The sequence below is a fragment of the Helianthus annuus genome, chromosome 13 (assembly GCF_002127325.2).
Source record: "Helianthus annuus cultivar XRQ/B chromosome 13, HanXRQr2.0-SUNRISE, whole genome shotgun sequence".
NCBI classification, from domain to species: Eukaryota; Viridiplantae; Streptophyta; class Magnoliopsida; order Asterales; family Asteraceae; genus Helianthus; species Helianthus annuus.
The window spans coordinates 3,150,060-3,157,462 of NC_035445.2; the positions used below are offsets into that span (position 1 = coordinate 3,150,060).

Sequence of the window (7,403 nt, forward strand, 5' to 3'; positions counted from 1 at the left end):
TTTTGATGGTGTGTTTTGAGATTTAATGGTTTACTAATTTGGTTTCTATAATTGATTTTTTGGTGGTGTTTATTATTTGGTGGTATTATATTTGTTGGTGCTCTCTCAAATGCTTTTGTACTAGTGTGTATAGATACAAGAAGGAACCCACGTGTATCATGGCAAGATGGTCAATTTTACAATAATAATAAAATTTAAATAAGGTTCAAAAAATGAAAAAAAAAAGATTTGGATTATTAGGAGGTTAAACAACCGCTACATTAAGGGAAGATATGACAAGTCTTTAAGTTAGAATGTTAAAGAATATTTCAAACTTTCACTTTATAACAATACTCATTTTCAGGCGTTGTCCTTTATGTTTAAAATTGATGAGTTTTGTACTTTATCTTTTAAAATCTATCACGTTTTGTCCTTTTGGCATAACCCAGTTTGATTTTTCAGTTAAATGTGGTCATGTGCAGGTCATGTGAGGGTATATCTGTGAAACTGTTTAATGCCTCTTTTAACACCCAAATTATCATCTTCCCCAATTTCATTCTTCATGAACCCTAGTTACAGACTTCCCCCAAATTAAGGAAAGAAGCAATCAAGTTTTTCTATATTTTTTTGCAGTTGGGCGGGTCAAAATCTACGAACCAGCAGCTAGTTCCTTCAAGAGAATCACAACAACAAATTGTTTCATATTCCAGTAGATAACACCAGCGATCAGAAACAATGGGAGACTTATCAATGGCCTTCACTTACGCCGTTAAACACGGCGGAAAACTCATGAACATCGATTTTCGAATGCTAGTAACACAAATACAATGATATATTTCTTGAACCAAATCGGCCGAAAAACATTTGACGCTGGAAATGCTCGAAACATTTGCTACTAAAGCCCTATTTTATGGCAATATTCAATCTAAGTGTTTCTGATTATGACTTTTAATGCAGAAAATTCAATCAAACTGTTTTCGATTATAATGGATAACAAGGGTTTGAACATTAACCAACCACTTTTGTCCGTGAGGCGATTCTCGTCGTCGTTAACACCATCACAGAAGAAGTAAAACAGAAAAAATGAAAGTTATCTTCCAGTTAACAAACCTTCAACAGAATCTTGTAAAACTGGATCAACATCAAGAAGTGTTCCTTTCGGGTGGGAACATAGTCCCGGAAGACCTAAGAATGAAAAGAATAAACAGATTCAAGTCACGGAAAGCCCTCTAAGTAGGTTTTTTAAACCCATAAAGATATTTAAAGCCTAATGTTCAAAATCAAGAAAGAAAGAAACTTCTGGTTCTCAGAATGATAGTGGTGAAGTGTACGTGGATGCAGTTGATACGATTTCATCAGGTGAAATGTCGTTCAATAGTTGTTGTGCAAGTGTTGTGATTGGACTCCGGTCGGATGTGAAACCATCTGGGCTTTTTGGGGCTGAACCGAGGATGAGGGATGTCAATTTGGGGGAAGTCTGTAACAAGGGTTCATGAAGAATGTAATTGGGGAAGATGATAAATTTGGGTATTAAAAGAGGCATTAAATGACAGATCTACCCTCACCTAACCTGCACATGACCACATTTAACTGAAAAATCAAACTGGGTTATGCCAAAAGGACAAAACATGATAGATTTTAAAAGATAAAGTACAAAACTCATCAATTTTAAACATAAAGGACAACGCCTGAAAATGGATATAAAGATAAAGGACAATACTTGAAATTCACTCTTAACTTTTTTGGTGGTGTGTTTTGAGATTTAATGGTTTACTTTTTTGATTGTATTATATTTGTTGGTGCTATCTCAAATAGGGTTGTAAACGAACCGAACGAACACGAACAAGACCATGTTCGTGTTCGTTCATTAGGGAAATTAACATGTTCGGGAATTGTTCATGAACGCATACCGAACATAAGTTTATGTTCGTGTTTGTTCGTTAAGAAAATTCAGTTGTTCACGAACAGTTCGTGAACACTAGTCTCGAACACAAATGAACGCAAACGAGCATTTAACTTGAAAATAAAAAATAAAAACATTGATATCCTTTAATATTGGATGTAAGTAGTTAAATACAACCATCAAATGAGAAATCAAAACACAAGAAGTCTAATACACCACCAAACATCGAATCAAGTTCAACTAACTTAGACATAATTATCCCAAAAAATGTCTTAGAATGTCCAAATTTTAGCTAACTTAGAAAAAATAGGGTTTCAAGTTTTCAACATGTAAAGGTTTATTACATATTATATTTTTAATATAATCAAACGAACATGAACTAACGTAAACAAATATTTAAGTTAGAATGTTAAAGAATATTTCAAACTTTCACTTTATAACAATATATCATACTAAAAATTTACTAAACTTATTGTTTAGTTTCACGTTCCCTTTTTTTTATTTTATTTAAAACAACATAATAGATACATACTAATAAAAGAATGAAGCTTATGAAGAAATGTATACTTTGACAAAAACTAAATAATCTGTTATGGAAATGCAAGGGAATTAACATATGTGAGTTGGCTCTTCTTAGTCCCTATAAACCCTAAATAATCTGTTATGTAAATGGAAGGGAATCTTAACTGAAGGTTGTATTAATCAATCTAAAGAGGTAATTCGCTACCTTAAACAGAAGAAGAATCAGATTCAACGACTCAGTTGAAGACAATTGTCGGCAAACCGCCAAAAATAAAGATAAAGGTGACATTTATCTGTAATGCCGACGAAATGAGGTGATGACTCAGCAGCAACGGTGGAATTCGAGAGGTTATAGATCTGATGCGATAGCAGTGAGATGGAACTCAATTTCCGGTGACGATGGTTATATTCCGAGCTCGAAAAAGAGATATAGAATGTCTTGTGTAAGCTTCAAAGTAATGATATTATGGACAACGATTATAGGTCTTAACCCCACAGTAACTAGTTTAATACTCGTCCGGTGGACGGGTTACGCAAACAACGTGACAAACAAACATAACCTATATTGAGGCTGTTTGGGATTGCTTCGCCTAATCTTCTTTTCTCCTTTTTCATATCCTTTTCTCCGTTTTGAAAAAGTCAAAAAGTTAAAAGGAGCTCAAAATAAGCAATCCCAAATACCCACAATAAGTGCACACAAATCTAAACAATATTACAAACAAAAGCACCATTCTTTAATATATAAAAAAAATAATCTACAAAAAACATAAGATTATTTCCATTGATTGTTTGGGAACACTTACTATTATGTATTTAGTGCAGACAAAATTAATGAGAATGCCTTGCTTTGAGCAGCCTAAATTTCAATGTATTTTGCAATGGTAGGCAAATTTTAATGTATAATTGCTTGATGGAGTAACAGTGTGACTTCTGCTGCTGAGCAAGTTTAAATTTCTTGAACCAACATGTATCTGCGCTCTGGAATAACAAAGGGAATAATGAAAAGTGTTAGTTAGATTTCCATAAGAGAAGCAAAATAGCATCAAATAAACATAATACTACACATGTAGCGGTTGAAAGCCAAGATTTTCACCAGGTACAAAGGCACACATGATGCTTAGAGATAAGTAGATAACATGGTAATCACAAATTGCATGTCTGCACCATATTAGTGATTAAAGACACATACTTTCAAGTACCAAGTTATTACAGTACACAACATTATGATGTGGTAACCTACCTAATTCCCAAAAAGGAAAAGGAAATAAAGAAAAAGTTAGGCCAAACTATTGTAAGAAAAGATAAAGAACAAAAAATTTGTATAACCACAAAAAAGATCATTTAGTACCACACATTATTATCAATATTAGATTTTTATATGATCAGTAAAAACCATTAAGAACTGGAACCAATAAGTCCCAAAAAGAAAGTGCCATCTCCAATTGCGATAAGAGAAAGCATAAGGGTGGGATATAACACAGCTTCTTTCTTAATTTGTTTCCTCAGCAAAGACTCCCTGCAAGCAACAGTTATTTAACAAATTAGCTAAATTGAATATTATTATGGAATTAGAAGTATATTGCAAAGTATAAAAAGCAGGTGTGATATCAACTCTTTCATTGCACATAACTCCTTGTTTCAGTATAAGAAATAAAATAGAAATATAAACTTAAATCAGAAAAAGATATTCTAAATTTCGCAAATGCTATATGACTACCGAATGGTTGCTCCATATACACATGCTTTCAACCTATCTTATATCATACCAATGATCTACGTTAAAAAGGGATTGATTGTATGTACATAAACGATGTTTAAATGAGAGAAAATGGACAACGAATCCTGCTCCAAATAATTTTTTCAATTTAACAAGATAATAACGATATTATACCTTCATGTTCCAAGCTTCAACTAACGCTTTCACTCCCGAAACAGAAAATGGACGATCATTTGAAAAGTACCCACCTTTTATGGCCTAAACCAAACCGTTAAAAAATAAGTTATTTTATAACTCATTCATGTGAAGAGTACCTACCTTCCTAACATTGGTATAAAACCTGTTGGCAGTTAATTACTTAGCAAACGTGAACCATTTTCTGTATGAAACATGTAACCGCTAATCTATAGCAAAATTCAACACTCGCAAAACGAATGCCTCATAACTCAGCATGAAGCAACACTGAAAAAAAAAAACAAAGTGAGAAAAACACATTAAAAAATACAAATGAACTTCTTTGACCCAATCCATATACAATATAACTTTGAGGAATTGTGTTTCCATAAGTAAACTGGTCCATGACCAATTTCACCCTACAGTTTCAATATTATCATAAACATGAAATGAGGATTCATAACTAAAAAGCATGAACCCATGACCGAATTCCAAGAACCATACAAAATGAATAAATAGGTCTAAAAGAGACTTACCACTTTGCAGATTCGACATCAACTCGGCAAGTGTACACGACCCGGTCACCCCTCGGCTTGGTTTTTTGACGATTCGTCATCGGAACCCGATTGAGTAATCCGGAAACCATGAAATTTGAGCTGAAACATTAAGCACCGGCTTGGAGACCCAAAAAAAAACTTACAGTTCTAGAGAGAACATGACCTCTTTTTGTTTCTCCAATGCATGAAAGCATACAACCTATTCACCATTCATTAATAAAATAAATAAATAAAAACAAAAGATAATTAAAAAAGTTTAAAAATGTTACTACTAAATCAGAATAAACCTACTGCAAACAGTACCTGATGATTAGGATAACGCGATGTTTCAGTATTTTGTTATAACCATTAAGTAATTATATCTAGTGGATCCCGAAAACAACCCAAATATTCCACGTTCTTCTTTGAAGCTTTTTTAGATGGTCAAGGAACCGAAGCTAGCAAACACTGTGTGTGATTTATGGAACGTCAGTGAATTCCTCAACAAAACTCTCATTGAGGGAAATTATCAAACACCTGGTGGGCAAGGTAAAGAAAGCTGAAAACTGTAAATGATGGATGCCATTACGAAACCCATAATCATACAACTTAGTTAACGGAGTCTTAAAAGAATTTAACTTCATGATAGAGAAAAGAATAAGATGAACATGAGTAGTTAGTATGTGTGTGTTGAATGGATATGAATAAAACTTACCATGATTCTCGTGACATAACTCAGATTGAATTCCTGACCTCCTTTAGAAACTCTAAATCGTGATCAATTTTAGAACTGATGGCTGGCTTCTGAAACGGGAAATCGACTAAATTAATAAAATTAAAGCAGAACCAAATCAGAGCAGTATGAGTAAAACATAATTAGAAACTCACAATATCACGAAAAGAATGGAGCTGAAACCTGAATGCTTAATGAGAAGTTCCTTCATGAGAACATAAATTAGAAACAAAATCGATTAGAAATAAAATTAAGAAAACATAATGGACTTATCAAAATCATGGAAAAAAAACCATTGGAAATACATGGGAAATTTGATTCTCGAATGAAAATTGAAGAACAGGGGAATGGAAAGTCGAAGAGGAAGAAGACATAGAAGAAAAAAATATGAAGAAAAACTTACCGTTCATCAAGTATTTGGGAGGCTGACGAGGCTCCTCCATGATTCCAATTGGACATGTTGAAGGCATCCAACTTATCCTCTTGAGACGTCAAACCCTAAAAGAACATATACGAGATTCGGCTATAGGAGATTCAGCAAGTGATATATAGGAAGAGGATAACCATCCAATTTTGTAACCGTGATAAATCGCAGATACCAGCCACGATGTGGGGAAGCAGTTGAGCAAATAAATAGGAGGATAATGGAGAAAGTGGGTTTGGGATCATGGAGGAGGTTGAGAAAACCACTCTGAACTGCCATAGACAGCAGTTACTTTTTTGAGTTTAAGTGGCTGAGATTTAATCTCAGCCAAATCCAATGGTGTATATTGATTGAAGAGTTAGTTAGACTTAATGGGAACCATAGATATATATAATTACGAATGATGATGGTTTAAGTTAAAAAGTTATTTGATGATTGTTTATAGACGAGTTGATGCAAACCCGCGCGTTGCGGCGGGACCAGATACGGTTCCAAAAATTTATTATAATGGTGACACTATTTTTAGATGTCCAAATTACGTAAAACCTAATAGAAAATTTCTCCGGGTTAGTACAACGGTCCAGGTCAGCTTAATAAAAAATACAATACAATAATAAACATCGCTATTAGAATTTAAACAGATAATATAAATATAATAAATTAAAATAAAATAATAATATAATAAAATAAAATTAGTTTGAGTTGTAGTAAATTGAATAATCCATATTTTATGTTATAGTAAATTGAATGATCAATAAAATAATAATTAAGTTTTCAGTTGACATTTTTATATAAATAAAAGCATAAAAAAATAATAGCATTTAGCTTATCTCTTGGAATGGCTGTTCAAAAAAAAAAAAAAGCTTATCTCTTGGAATCGCGCTCAATTTAAAGAAAAAATCCAAGTACAGACTCTTCTTCTCCGTATCACAGTAACAAAAGAACTTTCACGCAGTCGCCTCCGCCATTTCCGGAAAAATAAAACTCGCAATGAAAGTTATTTCTCTCAGTTCTCTTGTTTCTAATGGCAAAGTTCAACGATTTTATATTATTACTGAAGAACCAAAAAACCGAGGTTAGGCCGGAGCCTGTAAACGAGGATTTGGATCTTGTTGAGGATTGAGAAAGGTTCCTGCAAAAACAGAAAACCGTAAGGCTCGCTGCAGAGATGGGAGGGCCCCTCTGCGACCACCCTCCGGCGTGAGGATAAGTATTGGCAGAGAGAGAAAGTAGAGAGAGAAAATAAGGACGAAGGTCCAGAAAATCGTCCTTGGATTTGTACTTGAAGGGGTATTTATAGTAGTCAACTGAGATGACATCATCCGTCTGGACGTGCTTGAATGGAGGCTCGTCTTCGGAGGTTTTTGATATGGGACGGACATGTTTTAGATGTCCGTCCAAGTGGAGTTTGGTTC

General features: G+C 33.9%; 1 long non-coding RNA gene across 1 annotated transcript; it reads right to left on the reverse strand.

Annotated features, from left to right (window-relative positions):
- Positions 1-3,114: 3,114 nt before the first annotated feature.
- Positions 3,115-5,821, reverse strand: LOC118485414. The gene is made up of 5 exons (XR_004875995.1): positions 5,720-5,821; positions 5,547-5,635; positions 5,156-5,368; positions 4,296-5,051; positions 3,115-3,920 (listed from the first exon to the last, which is right to left on the reverse strand). It is a non-coding gene; the product is annotated as an uncharacterized LOC118485414 (long non-coding RNA).
- Between the last annotated feature and the right edge of the window lie 1,582 nt (positions 5,822-7,403).